The sequence below is a fragment of the Pseudopodoces humilis genome, chromosome 28, assembly GCF_049639895.1.
Source record: "Pseudopodoces humilis isolate 2021_Gansu_Grassland_sample_001 chromosome 28, ASM4963989v1, whole genome shotgun sequence".
NCBI classification, from domain to species: Eukaryota; Metazoa; Chordata; class Aves; order Passeriformes; family Paridae; genus Pseudopodoces; species Pseudopodoces humilis.
In genome coordinates, this window is record NC_142227.1 from 2158978 (window position 1) to 2171907 (window position 12930).

Sequence of the window (12930 nt, forward strand, 5' to 3'; positions counted from 1 at the left end):
GATTTGATCCTGCAAACTCTCGGTGCTCATCAATCCGAGCGTGGGAATGCGGGAGAAAGGAAAAGCTTCCTCAGAGACCTCCAAAATTCCCAGGTTTTTTGGGTGTTCTCCACTTTCCCTGCAGAATTCCAAAGGAAAGGAGGAGCAGCAGGGCAGGTTTGGGAAGAAGAGGTTTGGAAAAGCAGCTGGGGTGATCTTCATTCCCCTCCAAAAAATAGGGAAAATATTTCTCCCTCTCCTCATTCCCCCCAAAAATAGGGAAAACTCCTCTCCCTTTCCTCATTCCCTCCAAAAAATAGGGAAAGCATTCCTTCCTCTCCTCATTCCCTCCCAAAAACAGGGGCAGCTCAGGAGCCGCCACTCAGCTCCTCGTGAGCTCTGGGAGGCTGGAACGGGACGGGATCTGGGAGAGGAGACAGGGACGGGATCTGGGGATGGGATCTGGGGATGGGATCCGGGGATGGGATGTGGGGATGGGATCTGGGGATGGGATGTGGGGATGGGATCTGGGGATGGGATCTGGGGATGGGATGTGGGGATGGGATCCGGGGATGGGATCTGGGGATGGGATCTGGGGATGGGATCCGGGGATGGGATCTGGGAGAGGAGACAGGGACGGGATCTGTGGATGGGATCTGGGAGAGGAGACAGGGATGGGATGTGGGGATGGGATCCAGGGATGGGATCCAGGGATGGGATCTGGGAGAGGAGACAGGGACGGGATCTGGGGATGGGATCCAGGGATGGGATGTGGGGATGGGATGTGGGGATGGGATCCAGGGATGGGATCTGGGAGAGGATCTGGGGATGGGATCCGGGGATGGGATCCGGGGATGGGATCTGGGGATGGGATCTGGGGATGGGATCCAGGGATGGGATCCGGGGATGGGATCCAGGGATGGGATCTGGGAGAGGATCTGGGGATGGGATCTGGGGATGGGATCTGGGAGAGGATCTGGGGATGGGATCTGGGAGAGGATCTGGGGATGGGATCTGGGGATGGGATGTGGGGATGGGATATGGGAGAGGATCTGGGGATGGGATCTGGGGATGGGATGTGGGGATGGGATCCAGGGATGGGATCCGGGGATGGGATCCAGGGATGGGATCTGGGAGAGGATCTGGGGATGGGATCTGGGGATGGGATGTGGGGATGGGATCTGGGAGAGGATCTGGGGATGGGATCTGGGGACAGGATCCGGGACAGGAGACAGGAGAGGAGGCAGGGACAGGATCCAGGGACAGCATCTGGGGACAGGAACTGGGGATGGGAACTGGGGACAGGATCCAGGACAGGATCTGGAGACGGGATCCGGGAGAGGCAGGAGGGATGGGATTTGGAAATGGGATTTGGGGACAGGATCCAGGGACAGGTTTTAAGGACAGGATCCGGGGAGAGGATTTAGGGACAGAATCCAGGCACAGGATTCGGGGTGAGGCCTCAGGAACGGGATTTAGGGACAGGATCTGGGGAGATGGAGATGTTTCAGGGACAGCTTTTGGGGAGAATTTATGGATTTCAAGGAGAGATTTTAGGGAGGGATTTTTTCCACAGACTTTAGGGCCAGACTCTAGGGAGAGATTTCAGGGCCGGATTTCGGGGCCAGAACCAGTCTGGAAGGAGAATTCCTGGGAAATTCAGGATGCTGGAACAGCCGGAGCAGCACAAACAACTCCGCGGTCACGGGGCTTGAAAGGCTCTTTGAATTTCTGTGCGCAAAAAGGACAGAGCGCAAATGCCACGGGCGGCTCCAAAGCCTCTGGATCATCCCCGATGATCCATCCCCACCTCCCCCAGGGAATGAGTCAGGCAGACCCCGAGCAGGGCAGCACCTCCGTGCGGGGCTGGCTGCCTGCAGCCTCCGACACTTCCCAGGAAAATCTCATTTCTGCAGCTCAGGGAGCAAAAAAACGCCAGGGATTGGGTGCAGCCTGCGTAGAAAATCCACGTGGAGAGGATTGAGCAGCGCCCAGCAGCAGGCACAGAGCCAAAAAGTTTTAATCTGCTCTGTTTTTCCTCCTCCCAACGGGAACCCAAAAGGTTTTTATTTGTCTGATTTTTCTCTTTTTCCAGCAGGAACAATAGCCTAAAAAATTTTTTATTTGCTTGATTTTCCCTCTTCCCAAAAGCCAGAAGTTTTTTTATCTGCTTGATTTTTTCTTTCCAGCAGGCACAGGAGCCTAAAAGTTTTCTTTCTAATTGATTTTCTTTCCTCCCGACAGGCACAGAAATCCAAAAGTTTTTTATCTCCCCAATTTTCCCTCTTCCCAACAGGCACAGAAACCCAAAAGATTTTATCTGCTCCATTTTCTTTCCTCCCAAAACACACAAGAACCTGAAAGTTTTTTATCTGCTCGATTTTCCCTCTTCCCAAAATGCACAGGAGCCTAAAATTCCTTTTATCCGCCCCGTTTTCTCTCCTCCCCGCACATCTGGGCAGCTGTTGAGGCCCAAACTCAGGGGAGGGGAGAGGTGGGAAAAAAACCCAGGAATTCCAGAAATCCCCCAGGTGCGGCTGGAAGGGCCCCCCCAAAAAAACCCCGGCAGGATTTTGGGGTCTGCGGCGGCTCCGGGATCAGGGCAACGGGGGAGGGGATTTTGGGAGGCCGGGATTTGAGTAATGGGGGGGGGGGGTGTGTGCTTAGCTCAGGGTGCAGGAATCCGTCTGTCTGTCTGTCTGTGTGTCTGTCTGTCTGTGTGTCTGTCAGTCTGTCTGTCTGTCTGTGTGTCTGTCTGTGTCTGCCTGTCTATCCGCCTGTCTGTGTGTCTGCCTGTGTGTCTGTCTGTGTCTGTCAGTGTCAGTCTGTGTGTCTGTCAGTCTGTCTGTCTGTCTGTGTGTCTGTCTGTGTGTCTGTCAGTCTGTGTGTCTGTCAGTCTGTCTGTCTGCCTGTGTGTCTGTCTGTGTCTGTCAGTCTGTCTGCCTGTGTGTCTGTCTGTGTCTGTCAGTCTGTCTGTCTGTCTGTCTGTGTCTGTCAGTGTCTGTCAGTCTGTCTGTCTGCCTGTGTGTCTGTCAGTGTCTGTCAGTCTGTCTGTCTGCCTGTGTGTCTGTCAGTGTCTGTCAGTCTGTCTGTCTGCCTGTGTGTCTGTCAGTGTCTGTCAGTCTGTCTGTCTGCCTGTGTGTCTGTCAGTGTCTGTCAGTCTGTCTGTCTGCCTGTGTGTCTGTCAGTGTCTGTCAGTCTGTCTGTCTGTCTGTGTGTCTGTCAGTGTCTGTCAGTGTCTGTCAGTCTGTCTGTCTGTCTGTGTGTCTGTCTGTGTCTGTCAGTCTGTCTGCCTGTCTGTGTGTCTGTCAGTCTGCCTGTCTGTCCGTGTATCCATGTGTCTGCCTGTCTGTCCGCCTGTCTGTCTGCCTGTCTGTCTACCTGTCTGTCTGTCTGTGTGTCTGTGTGTCTGCCTGTCTATCCGCCTGTCTGTGTGTCTGTCTGTCCGCCTGTCTGTCTACCTGTCTGTCTGCCTGTCTGTCTGTGTGTCTGCCTGTCTATCCGCCTGTCTGTCTGCCTGTCTGTCTGTCCGTCCGTCTGTCTGTGTGTCTGTCTGTCCGTCCGTCTGTGTGTCTGTCTGTCCGTCCGTCTGTGTGTGTGTCTGTCCGTCTGTCTGTCCGTCTGTCTGTCTATCCATCTGTCTGTCTGTCTGTCCGTCTGTCCGTCTGTCTGTGTCTCTGTCTGTCTGTCCGTCTGTCTGTGTGTCTGTCTGTCTGTCTGTGTGTCTGTCTGTCCATCCGTGTGTCTGTCTGTCCGTCCGTCCGTGTGTGTGTCTGTCCGTCTGTCTGTGTGTCTGTCTGTCCGTCCGTCCGTGTGTGTGTCTGTCTGCCTGTCTGTGTGTCTGTCTGTCCGTCTGTCTGTGTGTCTGTCTGTCTGTCCGTCCGTGTGTGTGTCTGTCTGTCTGTCTGTGTGTGTGTCTGCCTGTCTGTCTGTCTGTCTGTCTGTGTGTCTGTCTGTCCGTCCGTCCGTCCGTCTGCTGCTGCCCTCTGCTGCCGTAGCCGGGCAGGGATTCTCTGTTTTGGGGAGGTTTTGTTTTTGGGGGGTTGGGTTTGGGGTGTCAGAGCTCGGCTCGGGGTGAAGAGTGCGGGGAAATGTGTCCTCATCTTCATCTTCATCGTCATCCTCGTACCCCTTCTCATCATGCTCATCGCCATCCTCGTCTTCATCCTCATCTTCATCGTCATCCTCATCCCCATCCCCATCCTCATCCCCCTTCTAATCATCCTCACCCTCATCTTCATCCTCATCCTCATCCTCATCTTCATTTTCATTGTCATCCTTGTCCTCACACTCATCGCCATCCTCGTCTTCTTCATCCCCATCCCCATCCTCATCTTCATCGTCATCCTCATCCCCTTCCCCATCCTCATCACCCTTCTAATCATCCTCATCACTATCTTCATCTTCATCTTCATCGTCATCCTCATCCCCTTCCCCATCCTCATCACCCTTCTAATCATCCTCATCACTATCTTCATCTTCATCCTCATCTTCATCCTCATCCCCACCCCCATGCTCGTTCCCCTTCTAATCATCCTCATCACCATCCTCATCTTCATTTTCATTGTCATCCTCGTCCTCATGCTCATTGCCATCCTCATCTTCATCCCCATCCTCATCTTCATCCCCATCCTCATCTTCATCCTCCTCATCCCCATCCCCATCCTCGTCCTCCTCCCTAGAGAAGATTTTTGCCTCGTTTTTGGGGTGAAATGTGCAGAACAGGAAGGTGTTTGGCTCCTTTTTAGGGGTAAAATGAGACAGGGAGAGATGTTTGCCCCCTTTTGGGGGGAAAATGTGAAAAACAGGAGCTGTTTCCTCAATTTTTGGGAGGGAATGAGGAGTTGGAGAGGTGTTTGCTTCATCCTCATCCTCATCCTCATCCCAGGAAAGTCCCAGCGCTCCCGGTGGCCCGGCAGAGCCTCGCGGCGCTCCGTTGCTGGCTCCAGTTTTAATTAGAGCGCTTCAATTACGGAATCTGCATAGAAATTAATCAGCGCCGCCCCCCCTGCGGTCCGAGCGCGCCCTCTGCCGCCCGCACCGGCAGCTGCAGCCAGGGAAATGCAGGATTTCTCCAAGAAATAAATGGGATTTGCAATGATTTTCCACCCGAAATGCACAAAATCGGCCACAAAATTCCCAGAGCCCGGCTCTGGAAATGCGGAGCTCTGGAGCCATCCCTGACAACCCCAAACATCACCCCAAAAACAACCCCAAAAACAACCCCAAACACAACCCCAACCACAGCTCCTAACACAATCCCTCACAACTCCAAACAACCCCAAAGACAACCCCAAAACCAACCCCTAACACAACCCCAAAACCAACCCCTAACACAACCCCAAAACCAACCCCTAACACAACCCCAAAAACAACCCCAAACACGACCCCAAAAACAACCTAACACAACTCCAAACAACCCCAAAAACAACTCCAAGTAACTCCAAACAACCCCTAACACAACCCTTAACACAACTCCAAAAACAACCCCAAACAACCCCGAACAACCCCAAAAACAACACAAAACAACCCCAAAATAACCCCAAACAGCCCCAAACGTAACGAGCAGCACCCACAGTCAGCACCTCTGGATCCAAACCAATTCCAAACTCATTCCAAACTCATTCCAAACCAATTCCAAACCAATTCCAAACTCATTCCAAACCAATTCCAAACCAATTCCAAACTCATTCCAAACCAATTCCAAACCAATTCCAAACCCATTCCAAACCAATTCCAAACCAATTCCAAACCAATTCCAAACCCATTCCAAACCAATTCCAAACCAATTCCAAACCCATTCCAAACCAATTCCAAACTCATTCCAAACCAATTCCAAACCAATTCCAAACCAATTCCAATTCCAAACCAATTCCAAACCAATTCCAAACCAATTCCAATTCCAAACTCATTCCAAACCAATTCCAAACCAATTCCAAACTCATTCCAAACCAATTCCAATTCCAAACTCATTCCAAACCAATTCCAAACCAATTCCAAACTCATTCCAAACCAATTCCAATTCCAAACCAATTCCAAACCAATTCCAAACTCATTCCAAACCAATTCCAAACCAATTCCAAACCCATTCCAAACCAATTCCAATTCCAAACCAATTCCAAACCAATTCCAAACCAATTCCAATTCCAAACCAATTCCAAACCAATTCCAAACCAATTCCAAACCAATTCCAAACTCATTCCAAACCAATTCCAAACCAATTCCAAACTCATTCCAAACCAATTCCAAACCAATTCCAAACCAATTCCAATTCCAAACTCATTCCAAACCAATTCCAAACCAATTCCAAACTCATTCCAAACCAATTCCAATTCCAAACCAATTCCAAACCAATTCCAAACTAATTCCAAACTCATTCCAAACCCATTCCAATCCAATTCCAAACCAATTCCAATTCCAGACCAATTCCAAGCCAATTCCAAACCAATTCCAAACTCGTTCCAAACCAATTCCACACCCCTCATCCAGACATTTTTCCAGAAAAAAACCAAAGCAATTAACAGGAAATTAATTAATAAGGAGACAAATCCCGAGCTCTCCTCTCACCTTCCTACTGCAGAGCAGTCCCGGCCTCCGTCCCCGATCCCGGCGGTTCCTCGATTTCCCTGGATTCCTCCTGCCAAGGAAAAGGGGAATTCAGGGATTTGGGATTTTTGGGCGCTGCTGGACGTCGATGTCCGATTATCCAGCGGAAAATCGGGAATCCGAGATCAGAACGTCGGGGAAGCCGCGGAAACCGTTCTTCGTTTTTAGAGATCCCAGCGAAAGGGAAATATTTGGGTCTAAATCCAGGGTTTTTTGGGGGGGGGGGAAATGAGGAAAAAATCCCATTTTTGGAGGGGAATATGAAGGAGAGGAAGAATTTGTATCGTTTTGAGGAGAACGAGACGCTGCAGAGGGGTTTGCCCCATTTTTGGGGGGGAATGTGAAGAACAGGAGCCGTTTCCCCCGTTTTTGGAAGGGAATGAGGACAAGGAGAGGTTTTTATTCCCGTTTTTTGGGGGGGAATATGAAAAAGAGAAAGACTTTCCCCCCATTTTAGGGGGGAATGTGAAGAAAAGAAGATTTTTGCCTCGTTTTTGGGGGGAATGTGAAGAAAAGAAGATTTTTGCCTCGTTTTTGGGGTGAAATGTGCAGAACAGGAAGGAGTTTGGCCCTTTTTGGGAGGGAAAATGAGACAGGGAGAGATGTTTGCTCCATTTAGGAGGGAAAATGAGGAGAAGAAGAGATGTTTGCCCCATTTTGGGGAGGAAATGTGAAGAATAGGAGCTCTTTCCTCCATTTTTGGGTGGGAATGAGGATTTGGAGAGGTGTTTGCCCCATTTTTGGGTGAGAATGAGGATTTGGAGAGGTGTTTCCCCCATTTTTGGGGTGAAACATGAAAAAAAAGATATTTTCCCTCATTTTAGAGAAGAACATGAAGAATAGGAGCTGTTTCCCTAACTTCTGGGAGGAAATAAGGATTTGGAGAGGTGTTTCCCCCATTTTTGGGTGGGAATGAGGATTTGGAGAGGTGTTTCCCCCATTTTTGGGTGGGAATGAGGATTTGGAGAGGTGTTTCCCCCATTTTTGGGTGGGAATGAGGATTTGGAGAGGTGTTTCCCCCATTTTTGGGTGGGAATGAGGATTTGGAGAGGTGTTTCCCCCATTTTTGGGAAGAAATGAGGATTTGGAGAGGTGTTTCCCCCATTTTTGGGAAGAAATGAGGATTTGGAGAGGTGTTTCCCCCATTTTTGGGAAGAAATGAGGATTTGGAGAGGTGTTTCCCCCATTTTTGGGAAGAAATGAGGATTTGGAGAGGTGTTTCCCCCATTTTTGGGTGGGAATGAGGATTTGGAGAGGTGCTTCCCCCATTTTTGGGGTGAAACATGAAAAAAACCCAGAGATTTTCCCCCATTTCAGAGGAGAACACGAAGAGGAGGAGGAGGAATTTCCCCTATTTAAAAAAAACATGAATTTTTTGAGGAGGAACATAAAAAACCAGCAGCATTTGCATCATTCCAGTAACGTTTTAGCACAGAAACCCTCGGCCTGCCTCGCTTCAGCACATCCTGGCAGGTTGAATTTCCAGGAAAACCTCGTTCCCAGGCTGCAGGAACGAGCTGAACTTGGGAGAGCTCCCAAAACTTTGTTGGGAACCCCTCGTGCTTCACGTCCGAGGCTGCCCTGGCCCCTTCCCAGTAAAACATTGCTCAACCCCAAGCCAGGGATGAATTCCAAGAATCCATCGGAGCTGAAATCCAAGGCTGGTTGTTTTCCCTGCTCGCTGCTTGGACGCAAACAGTTGGGGTTGGTTGTTTTTTTTTTTGGTTGTTGTTGTTTTGGTTTTGTTTTTCTGTCAAATCCACGTCAGTCATTCCGGGCTGGGGGTCAGGTCAGGGCTCCTCTCTTCCTCCTCCTCCTCCTCCTCCTCCTGTGGATTCAGGGATGGGAAACAGCCCAAAAAAAACCAGTTTAAAGTTGGTGGGGTTTTGTTTTTAAAACCAGTTTAAAGTTGGGGGCTTTTGTCTTTAAACCCAGTTTAAACTTGGTGGGTTTTTGCCTTTAAACCCAGTTTAAACTTGGTGAGTTTTTGTTTTTAAACCCAGTTTAAACTTGGTGGGTTTTTGCCTTTAAACCCAGTTTAAACTTGGTGAGTTTTTGTTTTTAAACCCAGTTTAAACTTGGTGGGTTTTTGCCTTTAAACCCAGTTTAAAGTTGGGGTTTTTTTTTTAAACCCAGTTCAAAGTTGGTGGTTTTTTTTTTTTAACCCAGTTTAAAGTTGGTGAGTTTTGTCTTTAAACCCAGTTTAAAGTTGGTGAGTTTTGTCTTTAAACCCAGTTTAAAGTTGGTGGGTTTTTGTCTTTAAACCCAGTTTAAACTTGGTGGGTTTTGTCTTTAAACCCAGTTTAAAGTTGGTGAGTTTTGTCTTTAAACCCAGTTTTTGTCTTTAAACAGGGATTTTTTTTTTACAGATTTCACATTCCAGCTCTCCGTGGAATTAGGAAGGTGAGAAGAGGGAAAAAAAAAAAAGCTGGAATTTGGGGCAGGTCAGGAAGAACAAAAAGGAATTGGAGATAAAGGCACAAACACCTGGAACAGCTCCAGGTTTGGAATTGCCTTTGGAATGAGGATCAGGGAATCGTGGAATGCTTTGGGGCCCACCCAGTTCCAGCCTTTCCCAGGTTGCTCCAAGCCTCTGGAATCACTTCCAGCCATTCCCGCTGCTCCAGGGGGGTTTCCCACAACACCTGGGGGTTCTGGAGAGGCTTTAGCTGGATTTGGGATGGGGAGGATGGAAAAGAGCACCTGGATCATCAGGATCCTCATTCCTGCTGGGGAAGTCTGGATTCCCTTCAAAATCCCAAAATTGACCCAAAAGGACGGAAATTCCAGGGAATTCATCAACACAACGGAGCTGATAAACAAACAGGGGCTGGGGGAACACCTGGGAGCTTCCACGGGCAGGGAAAACACCGGGAATTTTGGGAAAAGAGCCAACCTTCAGCTGCAATCCTGACTTTGAGGGGGGGATTTTCCAAGCCAAAGCATTCCATGGAGGTGAAGCTGCTGCTGGAATCAGCTGCACACAAACCGAATCCAGCCACCTCCAAACCCATCCCAAACCCATCCTAAACCCAATCCCAAACCCATCCCAAACCATCCCAAACCCATCCTAAACCCATCCTAAACCATCCCAAACACATCCCAAATCCATCCTAAACCCATCCCAAACCCAATCCCAAACCTGTCCTAAACCCAATCCCAAACCCAATCCCAAACCCAGTCCCAAACCCAATCCCAAACCCATCCCAAACCCAGTCCCAAACCCATCCCAAATCCATCCTAAACCATCCCAAACCCATCCTAAACCCATCCCAAACCCAAACCCAAACCCAAACCCAATCCCAAACCATCCCAAACCATCCCAAACCCATCCCAAACCCATCCCAAACCCGTCCCAAACCCGTCCCAAAACCGTCCCAAACTCATCCCAAACCCCTCAGCCAGGCTGTTTTCCCAGGAAAAATGAACCCATTCACGGCAGATCCATCAATAAAGGGGACAAATCCCTTCCCTTCAGAGAACCTGCAGTGACAACACAACCCATTCCCCATTTCTGTCGGTTTTCCTCGGAATTTTGTGCTGGTTTGGATTTCTCCCTTTTCACTTTCCCTTTCAAAGCGAATCAAGGCCACTAAAAATGGTAAAATTTGGGTTTTAGAGCCTTGCAGAGCCCCCAGAATTCCTTTGGGATCTGGCAGCAGCCACACCGAGACCAAAGGGAAAAAACAAGCCTGGAGTTTTCCAGAGGGACACGATCCCATCCTTGGCTTTGCCGGTGTTTACAGCCCTGCAGGATCCCGGCTCCGGCAGGGAAAACAAGGCTGAGCTCAGCCCGCTGGAATCGGCTCTGCCCCCTCCTTCCTGCCAGCCCTGGCCCGGGGCAAAGCTTTGGAACTCGATATTCCACAGGCTCCTGGTTCCGGCAGCCTGCAATTCTGGGCTGGAATTCCGGGCTGGAATTCTGGGCTGGAATTCTGGGCTGCAGGAATTCTGTGCCCCTGGAATTCTGTGCCCCCTGAATTCTGAGCTGCAGGAATTCTGAGCTGCAGGAATTTTGTGCTGCAGGAATTCTGTGCCCCTGGAATTCTGTGCCCCTGGAATTCTGTGCCCCCTGAATTCTGAGCTGCAGGAATTCTGTTCTGCAGGAATTTTGTGCTGCAGGAATTTTGTGCCCCTGGAATTCTGTGCCCCTGGAATTCTGAGCTGCAGGAATTTTGTGCCCCTGGAATTCTGTACCCCTGGAATTCTGTGCCCCCTGAATTCTGAGCTGCAGGAATTTTGTGCTGCAGGAATTCTGAGCTGCAGGAATTCTGTGCCCCTGGAATTCTGTGCTGCAGGAATTCTGTTCTGCAGGAATTTTGTGCCCCTGGAATTCTGTGCCCCTGGAATTCTGTGCTGCAGGAATTCTGTTCTGCAGGAATTTTGTGCCCCTGGAATCCTGAGCTGCAGGAATTCTGTGCCCCTGGAATTCTGTGCTGCAGGAATTCTGTTCTGCAGGAATTTTGTTCTGCAGGAATTCTGTACCCCTGGAATTCTGTGCTGCAGGAATTCTGTGGCCAATGCCCACCTTGTCCCCAGCCCACAGCTGCGAGTGCCACATCCAGGGATTCCCGGGACACCTCCAGGGATTCCTGCAACTCCAAACCTCCCTGGGCAGCCCATTCCAAGGCCTGGCCACCTTTTCCATGAGGAAATTCCCGCTGTTCTCCCACCTGCAGCTCCCTCAGGCCGTTCCCTCCTGTCCCGGTGTCCCCTGGGACCCCCCTGGCTGTCCCCTCCTGTCAGGGACGTGTGGACATTGGGAATGTCCCCCCTGATCCCACTTTTCTCCAGCCTGAGCCACTTCACAGCTCCGCCAGGAATTCTCCAGACCATTCCCAGCTCCTTCAGGAATTCTCCAGGCACTTCCCAGGAATTCTCCAGCCCGTTCCCAGCTCATTCCCTGGCCTGGCTCCAAGCCCCAGCTCCCCCAGGATTAAATTCCCTCATGGATCAGCACCACAGACTCAATCCTGCCCCTCTGTGCTCCATGGATATTCCCAGATCCAGGCCCGGAGCCAGGCTTGTCCCATCCCTAAAAACATCCCCTACAAACAGCAACCAGGGCCAGCACCCCAAAAACATCCAGGGCAGGGCTCGAAATCCTCAAAATCAAAATTTGTGAGCAAGGATTTTTCTCTGGAGCACAACCATTCCCCAGGAACTACAACAAGAACAACCTCCCTGAGTTTTCCTCTTTTTCTTTTTTCCCTGTTTTCCTCCTGGTTTGGATGAACCTGCGACTCCCAGGGATCCCAAATCCATCCCTCCCTTCCTGGAGGACACCCCAAGTGCACTAATTAGGGCACTAATTAGGGCAAAGTGACACAAATGGGACAGGAAATGGATTTTTTGGGGGTTTTTTTTTAGGAAAGTGAGGCAAGAGGAAGCAGGGATGGAGGGAAAAGGAGCAGCGGTCACATGAGGCTGCCCAGCCCCATTAGCCACGCTAATGAGTTTCTCAGTTAATTACTCGGCTCCCCGGGATGAGGAGCTGGGAGCTGACAGCAGCTCGGGCTCATCCAGGGACACACTGCCCTCTCTTGGAGACTCCAAACCCAACCCCGCCAAGGACTGAGGACAAAAAACCGCTGGAATCTCCTAAAAAAACCGAGTTTTTTAGCCAAGAAACACCTCAGGCCTGGCTGGTTATTCCTTGGAGGAGCAGGGAACACATCTGGAGCTGCTCCTGGGGCAGGTCAGTGACCCTGGACAACCTTTGGATCTCTTTAGCAAAACTCCGATTTTTTTTTTTTTTAAGGATGAAGAAATTGGAAAGATGGAGAATATTGAAAGGAGATCGATAGATATTGATAGATATTGAGAGTGGTGATATTGAATATGAGTGATGATATTGTGGTGTCACAGAGGGGTTGGGGATGGAATGGACATGAAGGATCAGCCAATTGCAGGAAAAAGGATGGAATTGCAGGAAAAAGGATGGAATTGCAGGAAAAAGGACGGAATTCCAGGAAAAAGGACGGAATTGCAGGAAAAAGAATGGAATTGCAGGAAAAAGGATGGAATTGCAGGAAAAAGGATGGAATTGCAGGAAAAAGGATGGAATTGCAGGAAAAATGATGGAATTGCAGGAAAAAGGATGGAATTGCAGGAAAAAGGATGGAATTGCAGGAAAAAGGACGGAATTGCAGGAAAAAGGATGGAATTGCAGGAAAAAGAATGGAATTGCAGGAAAAAGGACGGAATTGCAGGAAAAAGAACGGAGTTGCAGGAAAAAGGATGGAATTGCAGGAAAAAGGATGGAATTCCAGGAAAAAGAATGGAATTGCAGGAAAAAGGATGGAATTGCAGGAAAAAGGATGGAATTGCAGGAAAAAGGATGGA

General features: G+C 49.7%; 1 protein-coding gene across 2 annotated transcripts in view; it reads right to left on the reverse strand.

The window, feature by feature from the left end:
* Window positions 1–12930, reverse strand: part of GNG7 (G protein subunit gamma 7) — a 39942-nt gene that overhangs the window by 14511 nt on the left and 12501 nt on the right. For both annotated transcript variants that reach the window (XR_015774635.1, XM_088067873.1), the window contains exon 3: window positions 6547–6616. The gene's annotated coding sequence lies outside the window, so the exon portion shown is untranslated. The remainder of the gene's footprint in view (window positions 1–6546; window positions 6617–12930) is intronic.